Below are 24,858 nucleotides of genomic sequence, written 5' to 3'. Positions count from 1 at the left end.
TAATAATAATACATATTGGCGGAGTGAATAGAACAAAGAGTTGAAAATATTTTTCCATACAAAAGTGTGACTTTTAACTCAATTTTTGAGCTCCACTCAGTAGAAGTTATGGCCTGATTAACAGTCTAGAATCAAGGCAACCATGGTGAATAAATGACCTGAACAAAAATAATTTCAAGCCTGGTGTGATACAAATATATATATGTATATAATAGTGTATATATAATCATTGTAAAGTGTATATATAATATATACAGTATACAAAATGTATACATTTTATATAATGCATGTATTGTATGTATTATACATTAACATAATATGCATTGTATATAATATATCACATATAGTATATAATATAAATTATAAAGTATACATATAATACATGTATGTATATTATAATATGTATTATATATTCTATAAAATATAATATACATACATATGTACATATAATATGTATTATATATTATATGTATATATGTATCTACATATTATATATGTTAATATACATTATATATTATAATATGCATATGTTATATGTATTAGGTATTATAACATGTAATATATATACATAATTATAATTATAATATGTATGACACATTATATATAATATAACGTACATGCACATATACACATATATCTCATATTATATATAAATTTGTGTATATAAATTTTAGTGTCTATATACGCACACACAAAATTTATAGACACAAAATATATATGTATACAAACAAAATATATATGTATATACACATACACACATTTATGTTTTAGAAGAAATGTCTTCAAATTATGTTCATTACACAACTGTCCATCATGTTCACATTCATGGTCATTTCGCAATTTATAGAGATACAGAAATCATGAAGGTTTTTCTTGCATGACATAGGATAGATAAGAATAAAACACTTGTTTTATTTCAAACTACTCAAGTTTATAACTGTTTTGATGTGCAGGACAACTGGATGAGAATGATGGTATTTACCATGTCTATGCCAATTTTCATGTGCCAGAAACTGTGCTGAATGCTTTCTATAAACTGTGTAACTTAAAAATTATTGAAATCCTAAGAAATATTTTTATTCACATTTTGTAGATAAACAGACTAACGTTATGCTACTGTAACTTGTATATGAATGATCCAATATTAATGCACACATTTCTGTCTCTTGTATTTACTATTAATAATCAGTGCCTTGCACATTCTCAGTACAAGTTCTCAGTTTGGAATTTACTCAACCAAATCAATGTTTTGTCACTTGTTAAGACACTTAATACCCAACATCACCATATGTATACACAGCAGATATCAAAATCTTTAAAATACATATGTCATCATTATGGCCTTCAAAGTCTTAGAAGAAAATGATTAGTTGCAAGAGAGCTCTTCTGGGCCAATCATAATAAACATGAAAACTTTTAACAAGTGCGTCTTGATTGGGGAAAACATACCAGAATTAGTGGGAAAACAGAAAGTTAGGGTAGCAAATCATATAATTGTTAAAGTCATAATTGTGGATTGTGTTATTAACTATTTATGTGATATAATGTTAGGGACAGCATTGAAGACTGCCAGACCTGTAGATGTCTTCTTCACAGTGTAAGACCTGAAATTTCACGTTCAGAGTACCTCATAGTTCCACTTAAAACTTGGTAATTGGTAAAATGAAAATCTTCTTGAGGGGAGTGATGTTGAAATTCCCTAAGAGGAATAATCTTGAGACAATTCCTATAGGACAGCTTTTGAAAATAAGATAACATAATCATTTGGAAAATTTAAACTAGCTGTTTATGGGTAGGGAAATGGATACAACAAACTTCTTGACTTTTTTTATGCCTGTGGCCAAAAATCATTTTATCAAAAAATTCAATGTTCTTCCAGATCTTCCTGTAAACAAAGACTGAATCTAATTCATACCTGAAGTCTAGGATTTGAATTAACTCTTAATATAGTTTATATAATTACTGGGTAACACAAAAGTAGGTAGAAAACAGGTTTATTCTATATGAGCATGACTTAAAGGGGGGGAAAAAGCTTTGGTCTATGTTTGGTTTCACATGTTTAATTCTTCATCATATTCATTAGAAAAAAGCAGGTATTTTATTAAATAGCTGGGGGACCAAATTTTAATTATACTCAAAACAGATAGAATATAAATTCCATGAGTAAAGGGATCTTCATTGACTTGTTCACCTCTATTTTCTCGTGTATTTCCTGTGCTTACAGCAGTGTCAAGTACATGTAACCATCAGGTGAATTCTATACCAACATGGCCCTAGATGTAGTAATTATTCTCCAACTTGCTGGCACTTGCTGAGCATGTGGTCTTTATTAGTCTGTTGATAATACCAATCTCACTGGATTGTGGAAAAGATTGAGGCAAATAATGTATGTTAAAGGTTTAGTCAGGGTCTGATACATGGTAAGCACATAACATGTTTCAATTAAAGAATTTTTAAATTTTTTTAAATTCTATTATTAGTCGTTATGTCTTTTAATTTCCAGTTGCTTTTATTATTTTTCATAGATGCTTAAGTTTGTTGAGAAGTGTTCTCAATACTATTTTGATCTGCTTTTACCTTGATGACCAAATAAATATTTATTACATCTCTATGTTCAAGGATGTATCCTAAACTCATATAGTCATGATAAGCTCCTGCTCAGTCAAAATCACACATATAATTTCTCAATAAAGCTAGAATAAACTTATTTATTTAGTTCCCTTTTTCCCCCTCACCATTACCCCACTGGGATACACATTTTTAATATGGAGGAGTTGAGAACCTTCCCCAGCCTATGAGAATTTCATTCATGTTAATCCAATAAAATCAAATATAATGGCTCACGCCTGTAATCCCAGCACTTTGGGAGGCCAAGGCGGGCGGATCACGAGGTCGGGAGATCGAGAACATCCTGGCTAACACGGTGAAGCCCCATCTCTACTAAAAATACAAAAAATTAGCCGCGCGTGGTGGCGGGCACCTGTAGTCCCAGCTACTCGGGAGGCTGAGGCAGGAGAATGGAGTGAACCTGGGAGGCGGAGCTTGCAGTGAGTCGGGATCGCGCCACTGCACTCCAGCCTGGGCGACAGAGCGAGTCTCTGTCTCAAAAAATAAATAAATAAAAATAAATAATTAATTAATAAAATATACAGAAGAGCTTGTAGAAAAAAAATGTTGACTTACTATAACCGCTAAGAAGTATTAAGATTGAGATTAATTGGAGTCACAATCTCAAGAAGTCAGAAAAAAAAAATGAAATAATTCAGTCCAGTATCAGTGGTTACAGATCTCAAAATAACTGATACCTATGCTGTGAGTTACAAACTTTCCACATTCCTGTTGCATTTGACATCAAGTAGCGTCAGGCTTTCCCTTATGGTTCTATAAGAAAATAAGGTTTTATTCTATGCCCTGGTGAAGTTCCCTTTCAAATCTAGGCAGCAGACAGGATGGAATTGCTGCGTGACCCTCTTCTCCTTAAAAACATATTATCCCCTAACGGGTATATCCTCACCTTCCAACCCTTCCCTAGGAGAGAACAGTCTGTGGCATTTTAGAAATATGTGCTGTAAATTGGCAGGCACAAGCACCCTAAAAGACTATAAAATAAACATGAATCCCCTTTGAAAAAAACTTTATATTTTCATCACATCCCTTGTAAGCTAACACACTGCACTGTTTACAGTCTTCCACTACAATATATTTTGAAACGATTACCTTCTTCTGAGTCATTTGTGTCATAATGCTCTCCATAGGTACCCATAAAATGAAAATGTAAGCCGTTTTTATTGGCCACACTACATCTTAATTGAAAATATTAAAGGGGATTGCTCTCCTACTGATTTTTTTCTCTCCATTTAATTGGCTAATCATATGATATTTTTAATGGAATAATCGTGAAAGAAAATATGAATCTAATTTAAATTCAAACTGGATTTGGGATATTTAAGAGATTATCCCAGAGTAGCAGAGGGTGCATGAGGCAATAAACATCTGTTCATTCCTGACCACTAGCCTTGGTGTTTATGAGCTTGGGGCATATTTATTTTCAGGAGACATGATTCCCTACATTTGAGCTTCAGCTGTTTTACTGCTGTGTTTTTAGTGAAAAATTTTAAATTTATCAGCAGATTTTTGTCTATTTTTTTTTTTACTTTTCTCCTTGCATGTATATCCAAATGCAATTCTGACAAATGAGAAATTGTCCCAGGGAATCACTACACCCTACTGAGAGGAAGCATTCAGCCATTTATTTATTATTGGCTATGATATAGTTTAAATAGATGAACTATAAAAAAAACATCATGGACTTAGTGATGGAAAATTAAATATTTCATTCATGCATTCATTCAAGTGCTTTTGACTACCCACCATTGTTATGACATAGGAGAAACTACTCTAAGCTAAACAAAGACAAGTCTGAACAGCATTGGAGAGTTTATAGTCTAGTAAGGGAGATAGAACCTACTTTTGTGTGTAGAACATTTCTGCAGTTTTAGGCATTCAGGACAATAATACAAACAATGACACACACAAGGATATAATAAGCTCATTAAATGAATGGTACAGATGATAATTGATATGTAAATTCAGAGAACAGACACAGACCATAGTGGACTCAGGTAGCCAAAAAAGTGTTCAATCTAGAATATTGGCTTTGAATTTCAGATATGTAAAATCTGGAATTTTGATAAAATGAACTCGGAGATTCTACAGGGTGTATAAATTCTCATGGATGGTTAGCAAATAGTAGGAAACAAAACTTGTAAGTGTATCAGGTGAAGTTTCCTCAGCCCTATCAAACTGTGAGTACAAAAGAGTTCTTGTTAACAGCGCTATTGCATATATAATGGCTTTCCATCTTGTTTCTAATACAAGCTGAAGTCTGCTGCAAAGTTTCCTAAAGTATATCTAAGAATCTACAGGTGGCATTTCACCCATGTTTATAATCATCGCTTTGTTGGGCCTTACAGAACTTTCCTTGAGCAAAACTATTGCTTCTCTAAGTCTTCCCATTCTTTCTCCAGTTTTCATAGTCTTGCTTTTGGCACTCACATCGCAACCCTGGGCACAGTGATTTCAGCCAACACTCTGCTAGGCATCATTATCTCTTGGGATGTTTTGTTGCACACTACTGGTAAGAAGCCACATGCAAAGAAGCCTATGGTGTCTAAACTTCATCTTTTTCCAAGGTAAAGTGGGGTCTACTTCTCTCCACTTTGCATTACAGTCACTTAGAAGAATCTCAAGAATATATCATTTATATTCCAAAGACCTCAAAAGCTTTTGGTGAAGATACTCTTCTATGTTTCTTATGCCTCCCACACTAAGGCTCTTGAAGCCTCAGGCATTAAGCCAGTGGGTTCTGGGCCATCTGTTTATTTGAAGCCAAAGCTTTGCTATGGGTGAGCTCATCAAACTGGAGTTCTCCCCGTCAGATTAGTTTCAATCAGGTTGATATTTTCATTCTTTTGTAGAAATACGTTTCTGTGGAATCTTTCAACAGATTACCAATCCTAGGTAGTGAAGCCTGAGGACTCACGGCAGTAATTCACACTTGCACTTGAGATAATGTGCAAAATTTAGTATCTCACTGGAAACACAAGACATTGATGCATACCAGACATTATCATTCTATTGGACATATATTTTGACAACTGAATTATTCTTACAATATGTCTTTAATATATGAATTCCATTACAACATAAGGAATCTACTTTGGGCCCCTTTCGGCACTTCCAAGTGATTTGTGTGAGATTACAAACCAGCTTCCGAGACTGGCCTTCAGATTAGCATTTGGTTTAAGAATAGTTACAAAGAAATGCATGTGATTTTAAACGGCTTTAGAGAGCTTCAAGGAAGAAGAGCAATGGCAATTTTGGAATTGTACATTACTCTATTAAATAGCATATACTCCATCCTTGACTTAGATCCTTTACTGCAGAAAAGAAATACACTGGACAGGGGTTTAAGCAACCAAACTGTTACTGATTGTCAGTGGTTTAAATTATGATCTTAGTTCACTGTAGTCCGTGGCAAAATTTCTTCCCAAGGTGAATGCCTCATAGAATGACCATTCATTTTAATTTGGGGCCAGGATTTCAGTGATATTCTTGCTCAGAAAACAGAAAAAAAAACCTTTAGAAATAAAAATATATATATATTGGGTGAGGGATCAAAGTAAGTTTAAGTGAATCATGAGGCAGAAAGGAGTAAGAAACCATGGTCTGACACCTCATAATATTGTTTTTATTCTTTTATGTCTAAGGTCTGTTATTTAATGTCCTTTGTGAAACCAAGGCCTTGGGAAGGGTAAATACAATAAACTTCTTAAAAGGAGGTCACGCATAATAATATTCACTTAACTATTAACTCTTAATATTTACTTAATCTTCACTCTTTGGATATAACCACCACTAACCTCATCTGACAATTTAGATAGCCCAGTTGGAAGTTAGGGCGTGTGGTTTCGTTCCAGGTGAAACTTAAACGTATGTTTCTCTAGGCATATGTTTTTCTTATCTGGTCCTTAGTTTCTTCCTGTAGAAAATGAAGATTATTGAATCTCAGATTCAGAGGTGTTTTGTTCTAAGATTCCATGGTGCTTCGATTCTTGATTATCACATTAGCTAAGAACCAATTATAATAGCTTTGGTGTCTACCCCATAAGAACTACAGAGATGATTAGAGCATGAACTTTCTGGATCAGTCCAGTATATTTATTATTATTTTCTTTTATGTTGCATGTACAAATTTTTCCTGGTCTGCAATTACTTATGTAAAAGTTTGGGTTGACTTTGTAGTGGAACCACTTTTTGAAGTGCCTTCCTGATTTCTTACAATTTTGTTTTCTGTTCACTGATGCTGTTGTAAAACCCAGGCCTTCCTTGACTTTTTTTTATATATGTTGGCCAAATCAATTTTTATGCACTCCATACTCCTAACATTTGATACATACTAGAGATGAGACAATCTTTAGTGCCCATACCTCAAGGCTGATGTATATATTTTCTGCTTTGTATATGCTGTGTTTAAAAGTGATCTGGATATAAGGTTCATATTTTCAAAATCTCATGGTATCATAATGATTACCACAGTGGAATAGAAATTCAATTTTTTTAATAAAATGTAAGATTTTAGGTTTAGAATGTTAAGAAGTTAATATGAAATGTCATATGTAAAGTCACCTGGTTACTCTTAAACTTCAAAAACTTGAGATCCTGAGGTTCTGATTTCTTGTCAGTCCGTATAATCAAGGCAGTTTTCCATTTTCACTATAGTATACATGTATATATTGGGGAAAATTAATATTCTCCCTTCTTTGAACCATCTCAAATTTGAAAATAGAAGACATACATAGCTTTCTAGACCCCAGAAAGGGTGGGAATACAGATAAGTAATTTCATTTAGCAACAAATGCCCATAATTCTAGTGCAGAAACCAAAGGGATTCTCTTCCAATCAGCTTTATGGTTCTTTAGCCCATAACTCCATATGTGACTGGGCACACTATGGGACATTATGAAGATAAAATTTCTTTTTGTATATTTGTATTAATTATTCAGAAAAATCTCTGTTTTTACCTTATTGTATATTAGTGCAAAGGTAGTTTTGGTCACATAAAATGTGAGACTGGGGTAGAATATTGCATGACCTACATATTTTAACCACATATTTTACTCTCTGGATTCCCAACGTACTTCACTGGGACTCCTCTTCCTGAGGCTGATTGCTCAAATTGTGTAAATATACAATATAACCCAAAGAAACAATAAAAAAGAGGCAGAGAAAAGGGTAAAGATTAGAACCTAGGGGGCTGCTTGTACTGAAAGATTATATTAATGAGGAATAGCCAAAGAATACAGAGTAGTGGAGTTATAGAAGGAGAACAAGAAGACTTTAATGAGATAACAGGCCAGGGAGAAGAAAACTTTAAGAGATAATTGTGTTGAATGCTACAAATGGTAAAGATTTTAAGAACAAGAAGAGCATGGCAAATCTAAAAAACTTGGAGAAAATTAACTTTTGTACCATCTCTGGGGAAATATGTCATATTTCTTTGAATTATTTTACCCCTAGTACAGCACACTCAGTGTAATATAGGGTAATATTGTGTATATAGACAGAGTTTATAACCACCTGCTGAGAGGAAAAATTGATAGTCAAATATATGTCAAGTTAATTGATTATTTCTCTTTGGAGAACAATGGATAAATTGTACAAATGAATGAAAACTAATTCTGCAGAATTTAGCCCTAAGATACTCATCCATAAACATTAAAATTTGATGCACATCCTATGTCTTTCTTTCTTTCTTTCTTTCTTTTTTGAGATGGAGTCTTGCTCTGTCGCCCAGGCTGGGGTGCAGTGGCGTCATCTTGGCTCACCAAAAGCTCCACCTCCCAGGTTCACACCATTCTCCTCCCTCAGCCTCCTGAGTAGCTGGGACTACAGGCGCATGCCACCACACCCGGCTAATTTTTTGTATTTTTAGTAGAGATGAGGTTTCACTATGTTAGCCAGGATGGTCTCGATCTCCTGACCTCGTGATCCACCCACCTCGGCCTCCCAAAGTGCTGAGATTACAGGCGTGAGCCACCGCACCTGGCCCCACATCCTATGTCTTTCTTACCCAATATCACTGCATAACCTCTTTTTAATGGTGGACACTGCCTCCAAGCCTCTCACTTACACTCGCACATGCAAATGACTCATCTTCTTATGAAGCTCATTACTATATTGAAACTTTATAGGATATGAAGTGACAGAAAATTTAGAGTCCCCCACTGTCATTATGATCACATTAATTAAGCAATAAGACCCAGCAGTGCAGGAACTACATTGTGTTAATTCATATCTTGGGATGAATGTTCAAAGTGGTGCTTGGGAATGAAGCCACAGGACTCCCATTAACATCATGAGGCTATGTGGATTAATGCTGGACACCTGCTCCTCAACTCTGCCGTTGCTGTTAGCAAGGAGTCCTGGCTTATCTTAACTCCTTGTGGAAATGTGAGCCTTCCCCACATTTCTTTTTAATGCCTCTGTTCAAGACCATGCTATTTGCCAACATTTTCCTTCATATTAAAGATATAATTCAAAAGTTGTAGGTAAATTAAAATGTGAAATTAGAAAATAAGACATGTTTTGATGGACATGTTATTAGCTTCATGAGAAGACATACTATCATGATGTAATATTAACATGTTGGTATAAACAAACAAAATAAGGCTGGAGTAGAAACCCAGCTAAGGATATGTTTGGAATACATTATAGGTTTAAAGAAGAATATAGACCTGTAAAACTGGGAAGTATAGCAGGTGCTCCAGTTATGCACAGGTGAGTTTCAGAATCTGGAAATGCATCCATCCAGTTGATTTTCAAATTCCATGAATCTAAGGAATCTCACCTTTAGACAAGGCTGTTTTCTTCACCTATGTTTTCTACCCCTGCTTTACTGTCAGTGGCTTTGGATCAATTCTTATTAGTGAAACTTAGGAGAAGTTTTACTCTAATCCAGGGGTTCTCAAGTTGTACTCTCTGGACCAACATCATCATTATTACCTGGGAACTCGTTATAATGCAATTTATGATGACTTATGACAGATATACTAAATCAGAAACTCTGGAGGTGGCCCATAAATGTTTGTTTTAATAAGCTCTCTGGGTGATTTTGAGAAATGCTAAAATTTTATAAACAAAGCTAGAATTGAAGCAAAAATATAAATGCTGTAATTATTTATGCATAGGCTCTGTCATTTGCTTTGTCTATGAGAGATAGAATTTTGGTTATGGGCCCTCTAGAAAACTCTTTTAGGTGCTTATGTTAAATTTTAAAATTGCTTTAATTTTAGTAGGATTCAATAAGTCAGTTTGGCTCGCTCTACAAAATATGCCCATCTGGATCTTCCTGGATTTGTACCCTTGAAGGTCTACAGTTACCTAGACATAAGGAAGATATCTATAATGCTACCTAATTTGGCTTTAAAATATGCAACTACTGAGCTCAGCATCATGTTAGTGTTGTTTCTAGTTTGTCTCCGACCTTGTACCTTTTTCTGGCACAGTAAATGCCTGTCTTGATCCTGAACACAAACAGTAACTTTTTTTTTAACTTGGTCACTGTATCCTTGCTTGATACTCTACTTCTGTTTCTTGATACATAGTTTCTATAGAACCAAAAATGTACCTTTCACTAGTAAGTTTATCTGAGAGACTAATCAGCCCCAGAACTGAACTTCCAATCCTATCTTACTGAATTTCTGAATATGGCTCTTTTTCCTGAAACATTTTCATGCCCCATTATTCTGTTAAGATCCTCACTTTGTGTTGAATTTGCCTGATGTTGGCTGCTTGTCTGGGCATGATGTATGAAGCTACTCTTTCTAGACTCCATGTCCAGTCTTCCTTCTTGCCGATCTCCTGCAATAAACCCTGTCTCCACTGCTAGACCTTCCCAGTGGTTATATCTGGATCTACCCTTTTGCATGCAACACCACTCCGTTCTGATTAGCTCTTCTTACTAACCCCAGCTTCCATACACTCTCTCCATTACCTAGCTAAAATAAAGAGTATTATTACTAGAGAAGTGTCAAACTGTATCTCCATGGACAAAGTGTAGATTCCCATCAGGACTACCATATTCATAACACAGAGGCTAAGAGTTAAGTTATGAAATCAGACAATATTATTTCAAAACCCAGCTTAAGTTCTTGGTGGCTATGTGATTTCAGCAAATTGCTGAATCCCCCTAAGCATCAGAGTTCTGCTTTTTTTTTTTTCTTCTACAAACTAAGAATAATAATACTACCTTTGACATGGATTTGTTGAAAAGAGTAAAAGAACCAAGAAGAGAGCACCTGGAATATATTAGTCTCCAATAAATGTACATTACTGTTGTCACTGCATTCATTTTCTGAGGATACTCAGGTGATTTGCACTGTGGTTCCTGTTCTCAAGACACAGACAATGAAGTAGAGGCAATTAAATAAATGTTTAAATAGTAATAAGTATTAATGAAGATGTACAAATAAATTATGTATTATATTGAGGAAGCAATATTTTTGACTAGGGGAATTGGGAAAAGAATCTTGGCAGTATTGGCATTTAACTTTATCATGAAATTTGGGAGTGATTATCTTTTCAGTAAAGCTGAAAACATAACAACGGGTGACATGAGGGGTGGGGATTACAATTGATCCCACATGCTAAACTAGGTATTGTTAAGGTACTATGCAATTTAATTCTCGCAGCAAAAGAGCAAGTTTGGTTTTATTATCTCCTTCTTAAAGATGAAGAGACTGAAAGTTTGAACATCAATGTGAATAGGGAGGGTTGAACAAAAGGCTGGAAAGTTACAGCCAGAAACCCAAAAGGAGTTTTGGAGTCCAAACCTTGGTTTAAATCACAATTTCTCTTCCAGCAGCCTGGAAAGAAGAAGCAAGTAACCACATCTTTCTTTGAATCCCTTCACTAATGAGGAACTCATGAGTTGATGTATCCTATCACTAGAAAGTTCTAGTTTTCTAAAAATATTGTTTATAGAAATACCATTTCTCTGATTACTTTTGATTCTTTCTCTGTCTTTATAATATTATGTTAGAAAAACAGGCAGTCTAAGGCTGAATCCTTGTGACTGTAGTTGTAGAGCTCAGTCAGATGGGGACCATCTGAAGCAGGATGGTTTTGAGGGGTTTTAGAGTGGAATAGATTAATTTGAATAAGATGCATAGCATTTATTTTTCAGAGACTATTTGGTGCAGCACTACAGGGTGGAATAAATGCAGCTAATATATTTATTTTCAAGTTAAATCATGTATTACACACAACCTGTATGACACAAGTGAGAGAAAAACAGAATGGTAACTATTGGATATACATGAAAAAAATCTGTTTAGATGCTTTATCTGTTAGGATTGTATGCATTAAAAATAAATTGTATGCATTAAGAAAAGTATTTGAATCAAGAAGAAAAGGAGCTAGAATGGAGTTAGATTGTGTTTTAATCCAAGATATAAATTGCTTCAAACTGAATTTTAAAATCACATTATTATACACTATCATCATTCTTATAATCCAGTTTAAATATGAGTTTTATTCATACCAGGATTTTTTATGCCTTTTTGCCTCTCCTAGGTATCCTTCAAGGTTCATTTGATGCCCTAATCCCTGATTTGTTAAATATTCTAGTCTCTATGAGATTTTCCTCTTTATAACACTTATTTTCTATCCCACAAAATCTAATAACAGATTAAATAGAGTGTAGTTTTTCTCCAGTTTTTGTATGTGTTTGACTTTCTTCCCTAGATGACTATAAAACAATCTCTAAAAACAGAAGTTATGTCTTGTGCTTTTTCTCTGGATTTCAGTAAGCATTTGATTGAATGGTGGAATTGATGGAGTGAAATTGCATGTGTGCAAAAAGAGTATGTGTGTGTGTTTAACTTCTCAGCACAAAAAGAAAGAAAATAATTCAGAGAAAAGTAGAATTCCAGTAGAACCTGTTACAAAAGAAAGATACGAAGTGGTAGAGTTAGTGTACATTATATAAAAACATGGGGGTGGCTAGGTTTCATTTTTTTTTTAATAACTATCTTCTAGACAGTTAACCATACCCCCTGCAATGTTGTTTGTGAATGTGTTTGTTTTTGAAACTTTTTTTCTCACAAGATTGACTTTAGCATTTATTTCAGGCAGTGTGCAAATGAGAACAACCTTGGATTTATGGTAGTACTTTATGAATGTATGTGTGTACACCTCTGGTTCCCAACTGACGGGTGTAGTGGTGGGAGCGTGGGATTCCATCTTCTTGGTGAAACCATTTCTCATCATGAAGAGGAATACTATGTGGTGGTTTATTTTTTGTGTTAACCTGACTGGCCCACAGGCATCCCCGAAGGAAAGTAGTGAAGAGAAATATTCCTAATGGGCAGAAATTCCAGCAGAATACCTGGTCATTCACTTTGCTTGGAAGAAGAAATGGCTAGATGTTTGTTTATATACTGATTCATGTGCTTTGGTCAATGGTTTGGCTGGATAGTCAAGGACTTGCAAGGAACAGGATTGGAAAATTGATGACAAAAAAATTTGGGAAAGAAATATGTGAATAGACACTTCTCTGGATGGACAGAAATCATGAAGACATTTGTGTCCCAGGTTAATGCTTAACAAAGGGTGACCTCAGCAAAGGGGCATTTTAATAATCAAGTGGTTCAGATTGCCTGTTTTGCGGATTCCAGTCAGTCTCTTTCCCCAGAAACCCCCATCACTGCCCAATAGGCTCATGAAAAAAGGGCAAGGATGGAGACTACGCATGAGATCAGCTACACAGACTTCTACTCACCAAGGTCAATCTGGGTATTGGCCACTTCTAAGTACCAAATCTGCCAGCAGTGGAAACCAACACCGAGTTCCCAGTGTGGCACCATTTACTGGGGAGATCAGTTTGATTACATTAGACTGCTTCTATCATAGAAAGAACAATGTTTTGTATTTACTGGATTAGATATCCTGGATAGAGATTTGCCTTCTCTGCACACAACGCTTCTGCCAAAATTGCTGTTCATGTACTTAAAGAATTCCTTCTCCACCATCATGTTATTCCACACAGCATTGTTTCTGATCAAGTAACTCACTTCACAGCAAAAGATGTAGGGCAATGGGCTCATGCTCCTGGAAATCACTGGTTTTATCACATTTACTACCACTGTTTTAAATCAGCTGGTTTGATAGAAGTGTGGAATGGCCTTTTGAAGACTCAGTTACAGTGACAGCTAGGTGACAATATCTTGCAGTGCTAGTCCAAAGTTCTCCAGAAGGTTGACCATGCTTTGAGTCAACATCCACTATATGCTGTTCATTCTGCTATAGTCAGGATTCACAGGTCCAGGAATCAAGGGGTCTAAATGGGAATGTCATGGTTCACTATTGTCTCTCATGAACCACTAGCAAAATTTTTGCTTCCTTACCTTTTGTGACCTTATCTTCTGCTGGCCTAGAGGTCTTGCTTCCAAAGGAAGGAATAGTTACAACAATGGTTCCCTTGAGTTAGTAGTTGAGAACAACACCCAGCCACTTTGGATACCTCCTGCTTCTAAATCGATAGGCAAAAAAGGAAGTTACTGTGCTGACTGAAGTGACTAATCCCGACTACAAAGGGAAAATGGAACTATTGCTCCACAATAGAGGTAAGAAAGAGGATGTCTGGAATACAAGAGATCACTTTGGGTGTTATTTAGTATTAGCATGCCCTTCAATTAAGGTCAATGGGAAATTCCAACAACTCAATTCAGGAAGGACTACTCATAGCCCAGACACTTCAGGAAGAAAGGTTTACATCACCCCACTTGGTAAAGAACCACAACCAGCTGAGGTGCTTGAACTAAGCAAAGGTTATACAGAATAGGCAGTGGACGAAGGTACTTATATTATAAATATCAGCTACAATCAAGTGATCAGTTACAGAAAAAAAAAGACTATGATTGTCATGAGTATCCCTCTTTATTTTGGTAGAAATATGTTCCTGTGTGTATCAAGCAAACAGTTTTCTTCTCTCTCGTATTTCCTCATCATGTAACTTAAGATATATTGGCTATATATCATAGTATTTAAGTATTGTTCATTTTACGTCATTGTATTTAAGTTGCATAATATCAAAGAGAAGAGTAAACATTACTCGAAAACTTTATCTCCTCTTCTGGAGCTGGTGTTAGTGCATTTCAGGTTGTGCACAGGATAGTTGTATCAGGTTAGGTAAAATTATGACCTTGTTAGCGCCTTTATTTGGAGTTTAAGTGTGGTTTGTAAAGTTTTATCTGGGTGCCAAATTGACAAGTGTTGGAATCACGATTAATTTTATGTGTCAACTTTACTAAGCTATGGAGTGCCCACATATTTGGTTAATCTTTATTTCTGTTGTATATGTGAGGGGCTTTTGGATGAGATTAATATTTGAATTGGTAGACTGAGTAGGGCAGATTCCAAATGTGTGTAGTTCTGATCTAATCTGCTGAAGTCCTGAATAGAAAAAAAGGGAGAATTTTTTCTCTCTACTTGATTGTCTTTGAGCTGAGACATTGCTCTTCTGTCTTCAGATTTGTGCAGGAAATGGCACCATCACCTTTCCTGTTTCTCAGATCTTTGGACCAGGGCTGGTACTATACCAGTACAATCACAAGCTGCAGATCTTGAACTTCTCAGCTTCATTAACTGCACAAGCCAACTCTCTCTCTCTCCTTCCATATATGTATGTGATATATATTCCATTAAAATGAAAGTTAATAAAATGTATTTTATTATATATGTATGTATACATACACGTGTATACAAATCTATGTGGATATATATGAGAGAAATAAATAGATATTACATTACATATATATAATTTGTGTGTGTGTATACATATACACATACCTGTGTGTGTGGGTGTGTGTGTACATACATGAGTGTGTGTGTGTGAGAGAGAGGAAACCTAGACTAATACATACTGATTCCCACTGTATGATTTCCAATAAAACTGATTAACTCCAGCCTAACGTCCGTGGGGTCAGAGGTTAATTTTTCTAGGGGTTGGTACTTACCAGCAAGTGACTTTGTTGCTCAATAGAGGATCCCTCAATGAGTTCTTCTGCCTCCTCAGCAGTCTGTCAAAAAATTTTACTCACTCAAAATCTTGAATAACTTCTTTCTTTCTTTCTTCCTTCCTTCTTTCCTTCCGTTCTTTCTTTCTCTTTCTGTCTCCTTCTTTCTCTTCTTTCTTTCTTTCTTTTTCTTTCTCTCTCCCTCCCTCCCTTTCTTTCTTTCCTTCTTTCTTTCTTTCTTTCTTTCTTTCTTTCTTTCTTTCTTTCTTTCTTTCTTTCTTTCTTTCTTTCTTTCTTTTCCTTTCTCTCTCCCTCCCTCCCTTTCTTTCTTTCTCTCTGCCTTAACTTTTCATTAGTTTGGTTTTTAATTTATTACTTAGCTGATAATATGTCTTTCCGAATGTAATTCAATAAAATATATTTTTAAAATAGGGTGGAATAGTAGAGTCATCGTGCTTCAAATAATTTGAAAATATAGAAAGTTTTCACTTGTACATGTGTGTTTGTGTTAGACTTCTTATGTGAAACTTAGTTCAACTGAGGACAGGCTTGCATACATGCATTAATACACACCTACATGAATACATACACACATTTAAATTAAGGATATTGTTGAATTTCATTTTAGATTAAAAAAATTTTTTTTAATTTTCAGAATTTAGGTCTAAAGAAAGTTTTATAGGTGCTTTTAGATATATCTCTTTATTTATAAATTAGATCAGAAAGACCGAGCAAAATCAATATTCTTTCCAAGATTGTACAATTAGTTCTGGGGTTGAACTAAGAGCTCTTGAACCCTAATATATCTTCTTTCCAATATATCATGTTATGTCAAACAAGAAATAATGGACCACCTACTAATATGTCTCAGATGTTAATCTATATTAAGAGAAAAGGATGATTGTTTCTTTTAAGGGTCTTACAATGTAGCTGGGTGGATTATAATAACTGACATTTTCTCACACTTACTATATGCCCACTGACATAAACCCATTTTGTAAGTCTTCAATTTCCTTACAAAATAAATCCCATGTACAAATGAACACGCTAACATTCAGTCTGGTAAACCAAGAATTCACAGGAAAAGAATTGAGATTGAATTCGGGTCCTTTTCTTCTCATTACATCGAGGTCTCTCAACTCTGGCCAAGAGTTAGTTCCAAATGAGGGAAATTTCAATGCTCAGGAAAAAAGAAAAAAAAAGATTGCCATTTTTCATTTATTCTTGAGCTGGGCTTTTAGAATTGATGAAAAAAGAATAAATAAAAAGAATTACGCATGCAAAAGAAAGAGCCCTGCTGTCTCTCTCCAAGTTGAAAACATATGAATACTCAAAGCTAGAATATGTTCACAGTGTCTTGTAAGAAGTAAGTTTCTATTTAGCTTGTTGTACCTCCCTTATGTAACCTGTGCTCATGTAAGTCCCAGACCCTTGATAGAGTATGATCACGTTGTGTTGATTTAGAGCAAACTATATTGCCTTTGCATTGGGCAATGATGCCTGACCTACTACAAAGTAGGAATACTTGATTGCAAACATGCTACATCACATATATAAATGCATACAATAGCTTTCACCTAGGCAAATGTAATGAAACCAAACCTGCCATGAATTTTCTCAAGCCAAAAATTGTCTTGTGGTTGAAGAGAATCAATTTATAATTTGAAGAGCAATTATTTGAGCCTCTAGACTCCCAAAGGAATGAAGTGGAACAAACAGTTACAGCAAGAAAAAATCAAGCATTTCACCCTCTCCTCACATCTAAGCTTGAACTTCAGCTCTGGGGCATAACTCAAGATTTGATATTAAAGTGTTTCATTTGCAGCCAATTAGGCCTAGGATTAGATTCTTCAGCCTCCTTACATATGAAGACAATAGTGTGATTCCCAGCAACCTCATTTCCACTCCCTCACCCCTTCACTCATTCCTTCAGCAACATTGCTGCCTTCATCAAAACAATTTCATTTGTACTTATGAAAGCGTTGCAGCAGGTAAGTGGAAGGTACGGAACAAGCTTAACCACTGTAGCTTTTCTCCCATCTGAATATCACGAATCTTGTACCTCACCGTGGTGTAAGGTCTCTGATTACATCAACCTCTCCACATTATGCTGAAATGAAGGCCATTCAATTTGCTACAATCAGTAACTTTCGAGAGAGCCCACATAATTGATTTCACAGTAATATAGGCATAGGTGACTGAGAGCCTCAGCTTCATTTAGACGATGTTTTCTTTCATTCCAAAGTGCAGTATTCAATAGAAATCAAATTTTTTTCCCCCAACAGTTGGCAGCTAAGCTTTGGCACATATAAAGGCTTTTTTTTTCTTTCTTTTTTTTCGCGGTGCAGAAACATGAAAATTGAAATTAATGCCCAGGGTGATCTAATAGAAGTCGACAGGCTTTAGGTGAAATAAGTTCTTTTTGGAGCTTGCCCTGATGAGGATTTCAGCCAGCAGGCAAGAAGCCATTCTGAATGCTATTCAGACCTCCAGCAGCATTTGTTACTGAGGTAGTTTCTCAGCACCCAACCAATGGAGAGCTTAGATGTGTACGTGGCTATTATCTCAAATGCTGCAATCTATTGTTTGCCTATTTATAGTGTGATCTTGTTTTCACTACTTTTTTGACCTATGACTGCTAATGATCTCCCCTATTTTCAGATGCACATGTGACTTCGAATCAGCTGAACTTCCTTCTCTGACCTTCAGATGGATAACAATGCATGTGGAGTTCTTATTTTACTGCCAATAATGGGAACTAGCTGCCAAGTTATGAAGGAAGAAGCAAGCTCTGACCCAAAGAAGCTTGTCGTCAAATACTCTCTGACTTTTCATTTGGGAGCTAGGCAGGTTATACAATTTTAAATTCATGACTTTTAGTAGGCAGACATTTGGTTGAGAGTAGAAAGAAAACATACTTTAGCTTGAGAAGCTGGCATCCTTAAATTCAAGCCCCAGATGTAACTGTGGCACCTATATGGCCTTGGGAATGCCGCTTATTTTCTCTGAATGCAATTTACTCATCTATAACATTAATGCGATACTTACTTCATAAAATTATTGTGAAAGTTATCTCCTGAATCATTGATATTCCTGATTACTGTAGGGTATGTATTGGGTCCTAGCTGGGTGGTCCTACACAATCCTCTGAACCTTAATTTCTTCCACTCTAACATTGGAATTATAACGGCCCTTAGAGTTATTAAGAAGGTAAAATTAAGTAATTTCTATCAAGATTTTACCACAGTATCTGGCATTAATCATAAAATATTTCATAGCTGCTGTTATTGTAAAATTGTATTGTTCCAAATCTCCTTGCTTGATGACTCAGTGAGTATGAGTAAGCACTGAGTAATGTTATATACTCAAATTCTACAGTTGCAAATCATAATGTGCACTATATTTTCAATGCAAACATAATACAAAAGAAAGCATGTTCGTTTAACTACTATAAAGTCATAATGTATCATTTTTAAAGGTTATTTGCTTTGGAAACTGAAGGATTGAAAAATCAATTCTGATAATTTGAGCATTTGCAGAATTCATGGTTGGCTTTGATCCAATGGGACTGGGAGGCTGACGGCAACTCAATGAGCAAGATTGTAAAACTTCATCAAGGTTTGAAGAATAAGCCAGCTTGTATGCTTGTAATCCCAGCACTTTGGGAGGCTGAGGTGGGCAGATCACCTGAGGTCAGGAGTTTGAGACCAGCCTGGCCAGCATGGTGAAACCCACATCTACTTTAAAAAAATACAAAAATTAGCTGGGCATGGTGGCATGCACCTGTAATCCCAGCCACTCCACAGGCTGAGTGAGGCAGGAGAATCACTTGAACCCTGGAGGCTGAAGTTGAAGTGAGCAGAGATCATGCTACGGTACTCCAGCCTGGGCGACAGAGCTAGACTCCATCTCAAAAGAAAAGAAAAAAAAAAAACAATAAAAAGAAGAAGAAGAAGAAGCCAGGCTGTGATGTAGCTTCAGTGTCTTCCATGGAATGGAACATTTATGATAATATAGGTGCCCTGCATTTTCCATTCCCATATAGTTTTTGTTTTTTCTGTGTACCATCAGACTTTACCACACATAGCATCTGAAAGTACACCATTGATTCTTAATTTATTTGTTATTTTTAACTCTAGTTCTTCTTCTCCAGTTGCTTTTAATGTCCACCACATTAAAAAGACATTAGTCTCTATTTATGACAAAGATAATTTTATTATCAAAAATCTTTATGTGGTTATGCAGTATCAATAAAATAGAAGCTATATGCTAACAGAGAGATATATAGGATAGGTTTCATGGATCATCTAGGAAGCAAGTGCAGAGAGTCATTTTTAAAAGGACAAAGTTTAATATGGCCTCACAAAAAAAATCCAAAAAAAGACTTTTGCATTATTTAATATCAGTCTGTTATTAACCTGAAGAAAAAAAAGAAATACTCAGAGTATCAATTTTCCCTGCTGTAAATAACAATGGTGCATGTATTTAATGAGTTGTTTAGAAAAGATAACATAGTAATTGTAAATAAAAATCTACCATGTCGCATCATTAGAAAATCAGATTTTTTTTTTAACCCAATAGCCTTAATGTAAAACATTGCATGAGTCTCATGACCCATGACTTGAGGGAAAACCACAACTGACCTCCTTGGATGCTCAAAGTGGAGACTACTGAGGTGAGGGAAATAAGATTATGAGCAAAAGACCAGCAAAATCCAATCAAAGATCTTACTAACGATAAGGAGACTATTTTCAGGTGATTCTACTATTCATTCCCTCATTCATATATTAGTATAATGAAATAGTTTTTGAAAATGTGTTATTGGTGAGGCCTCTCAGGTTTTTAAAAATTAGTCCAAAAAAATTTGACTAAACTGCATGATTCATATGGTTCAAAAAATGCTTTGACCTTCAAAATAAAATCAGAGATAGTTCATCATAAAAAATCACACTAGATTTTCAAAATCATAATTTTTAAATTTCAGGACAACATTTTTATTTGGATAACCTTCCACAGTGAAAAATTTGCTAATATTTCAAAAAGTAGTTTCTTGGTCTCACCTGGTCACTCATTTGTGTAAGTTATTTTGTTTTTGTTCCTCCAAACAAACTCTTAACACTTCCCCATCACACTTTGTGCCACAAGGAGCTAATCTTCATGAAATAAATGAAATGGCACTAGCCTTCTGGCTTCCTGTTGGGCTTGGCCACTGGAAGTTACCTATAGATGAATAGAGGGCAGTGGAGTGTTGAACTAGGGTATTCATTCTTGCTCCTATCTGGCCAAGTTGCCACAGGTTGGCTGTGTTCTTCTACCAAAGGCCACAACTCCTGCCTGTGTTCCTGTCCTATATCTTGCCTTTTCAAGTTAAGAAGAAAATCAATTAAGAGAGCACCATCTCTTATTGGTTTCTCTTAATCTTGCTTGTATTTTTATACGTAGTCCTTCATTAATCTCTCCTCAATTACTCATTTGAGTACACCATCTGTTTCCTGATGGGACCCTGAGTGATACCCTGAGGTGGGCAATGCTGATTCTTCCCAGAGGTATAGCCTCCTCCAGGTTGTCCAATCAACTGGCCTAAATTGACACTCTGAGATGCAAATTGAGAGACAAATGAGAAAATACTCCCAATAGCAAAGTAAATCAATCTGGGCTCTAGGAAATCCTGTAGTGGGAAGGATGGCCAGGAGGAAAGGGAGTGACAGATTGTCATCCCATATGCACATACCAGGCATCATTAGAATAGCAATTTTATAGCTTGCTTTTTCACTTAACATATGATTTAATCATTTTGTCATATTCTTAGGGATTCATTGTAAACATAATTTTGACTACATATTATTCCAAATGATGGACTATGTTTTTAAGATTCATAAATTCTGGAAATATAAAAAACATCTTTCAATTTTATTTGCTGCTCTCTTTCTCCCATTCCCAGCATGCACTGTACAGTTGTACATGTTGCAGATCTCGTGCAAAGCAGACTCAGTAGTTGAATGAATGCATAAACTGAAGTTTTCTCCAAAGATATCTGCATTCATTCTAAGCACTCCTACCTAGGATTCAGGTGACTTTTCCCTTTCCCTGGTTTCTTACAGTTGGTTCAATAGCTTCATGAAAGGTTTAATATTCTAGATTAGATATATTTGTCAGTACATTAATGATATATATGAAAGGAGGTTTCTGTGATTTACCTTACAAGAGTAAGCAGTGGAAGGAATTCCAAACACAATGGCAGGTAGAAGTGAGTAGATGTTTTGGAAGATTTTATAGCATATTTTAAGGTAGTCAGATCCCATAAAGAGAGGTTTCTGGGTGAAATGTGATTGTCTTTTAAACCTGTGTCTAGCACAAAGAGTGGAACTCATGTCCAGGATGTCAGAGTCTGGCCAGAGAGAGGAAACATAGGCAATGGAACAGTCACATCCAATTGTGAAGAAAAATAGAATCAATAAACAAAGTAAGAATTTTTAGAAGATAGTTTGGGTTATCAGCTTAGAAATTCCCCAACCTCTTAAAAAGGAATGGAAAGATTATCCCACAATTGTTTAAAGGACCAAAATTACCTGTGACCATCTATAGCAGCTTTTACATAACTGGGTACAAAAATGGCTCGTCTCTACTTGTTCTTGTTTACTAGGGCTAAGCCAGGAATCCACTGCTGTGAGATGCTGGCAATCATTAGTCTTCAGGTACCTCGATCAGATATGCAGAGACCTCACCACATTACCATTCTGACACATAAATATCCCTCCCCTATGGGAAATCTTTCTGAGTGTGCAAAGCTAGTTAGACATGTCAACCTTCTTCCCTGTCAATCCCATTTTTAGATACATTTGAGAGTTGTTTAAATTCACAGGTCGCCCTCTATTCTGGAGGCTTTGACTTTAGAACAGTCAATAAGAAAAAGAAAATCTTGTGAAATTTACTTCCACATCCCACTTGCGTTCAGAAAATCTGGCCTTTTCTGTGTGTCAATCTGTGAAAAAAAATTTAAGAGTTGTTTGTTGTTGTTGTTGTGATGTGTGGTTTTTTTGAGCATGGGAGTGTAATTATAAACTAGCCAGGAAATATACTTCTACACAGCAAATTTGAGCAGCATTAAGGTTTATGCTGCTTAAGTCACTTCAGATTGTGGGATATTCACATCTCTGAATTTTATGATAATGTCAAGAGAGCTTCTGGTGAGTCCCATTAATTTTTTTTGGTATTGTTTAATTTTACATGAGTAAATATAATTACTCCTTTTGTCATGAAGAGCAAGTTCTAATACCAATTTATAATTCATGGAGCTAATTATGTTAATGAGGAAGCAATCGTTCCTCTGCTATCTCCCCTGTAATTTTAAAGGATTTTGATTTTTTCCCCTTTCCTCTACAATTTCTCTTCCAGCTATGAAAAGGAAGTGTACACAATTCATCTGTGGTATAATTATTTACCATGGCAACAGTTTGTGAATGGGATTGGGAAGTTGCACAGAAGGAGAAAGCAGCTTAAGGGAAACAGCCTAAAAATCCTTTCAAGACAAGTGAAGAGGCCTTTCAGGTGGGAACGGTTTTTGTTTTCCTGACATTTTAAGGAGGGGCTTAGGTTTGCCTAACATTGTAAAAACTGTTGTTGATCCTAAAATAAAAGAGTCTATTTTCTACAGTTGCATTTCAGAAAAATCGCCTTGATTAAGAGAGTGGCAGAAAAGACAAACCCACATTTTTCATCCGCATTTGAATTAACAGCCCCCAGGAAGACAGAGCAAAAGTGTTTGCTGCTATATTATCAAATGGCATTGCCAGGGGACCCTTGGAAAAAGGAGGCTCCAGTTCTTTGTACTCCTGAGACCAGTAATAATCTGGAACCCCACTCAGCAATAAAACCTCTTTTCAAGGGTGACTACAGATTGCAAAGAAAATAGAAAAGATAAAATCTATCCAAATCCAGTGGTCCAATCTTTGGGCTTCACCTGAGGCTACCACAAATTCTCTCCCCATCTTCTCTGTTCAATGGGACATTATTTTATCCCCTTTTGTATAATGCCAATGAACACAATCAAGGTACTTCCAAAGAACACTAGCATGCATGTTAACAATAATATGAAAACACAAGCCACCATCTCCTAAGTGTTTACAGGCTTATGTGCTTTTTCTCACCTGTGAGAAATGTTACTTCTCTTTTTTCTTATAGTTTTCAGTGATAACTAACATATAACCCTAGCTGAAGCATTCTTGATTGCATGATAAAATTACCTCTGTTTAATATTCCAGGATGCTAATTGCATCAAAAGCTGTGGGAAGAGCTCACAAGTAAGAATTGCATGAGTAGAAGGTTTCAAACAGCTCGATCTCCTCAGAAACATACATAAGCAACTGCGGCTGGAAAGACGTCTGGTGATACAACATGTTAGAATAAAATGATTTTTTACTGATTTAATGAAAAAAATGATTTTTTAAGCAATAATTTGATCCTGCTGAAGCACAGAGTTCCTAAGTTTTAGTTGCAGAACCAGCAGTCCAGAGGCACAGCCAATGTGGGGTGGTCACATTGGGTTAAGATTTTTCTTAACCCAATTTCTGCTGCTGCTGCTGCATGTGGCAGGCTGCCATTTGAAAATACCTACAGTGTGCCTGGAGCCCAGTACCAACCCTTGCTGTTATAATATTTACTGAAATTGAATTGAACACAGGATGGTGCAGATTAAACAAAGAAAGATATATATTTTCCTTTCCATCTTTCATAGTTCTCTAGGAAAACAGGAATTCAAACCGAGAGAATGCAATCACTTTTTTAGACTATTTAGCTTGATTGAAGAACTTTTAGGAAAATTTACAATACAAAAATAACTTTAAAGACCATTTTTACAAATATGTATGTGAAAGTGATAAAATAGCTCACCCCTGTGTAATAAAACAAATATTTTCATGAGCCTGCGATTTATTCCATTGTCCTTTCCTATTGCACCTGGTAGATTTAGGATGACAAGAAAAGCATCACAAAGTTTCACAAAATACTAGAAGTGGAAGAGAGCTTTGAGGCTTATATTCACATTTCCTTATCTTAATAGATAAGAAAATTGAGTTTCCAGGAGGTTAAAAGAGCAGCTTTAGGTCTCAGAAACTTCTTGCCTCCAGAGTTTAATTGCTCATCCAAGCAAGGTGTATAAATAGGACATATGGAAAGGGCTTCAAAATCAAACACAAACACTGGTGATACAAGAGTGATAAACTGTACAAAAATTTGGAGAAAGAAAAATCACCTGTGCTGGGCAATCATGGGAGCCTTCATG

This window comes from Pan paniscus, chromosome 17, assembly GCF_029289425.2.
Source record: "Pan paniscus chromosome 17, NHGRI_mPanPan1-v2.0_pri, whole genome shotgun sequence".
Taxonomy (NCBI): domain Eukaryota; kingdom Metazoa; phylum Chordata; class Mammalia; order Primates; family Hominidae; genus Pan; species Pan paniscus.
The sequence above is the reverse complement of the archived record's forward strand: the minus strand, read 5'-3'. Positions refer to the sequence as shown.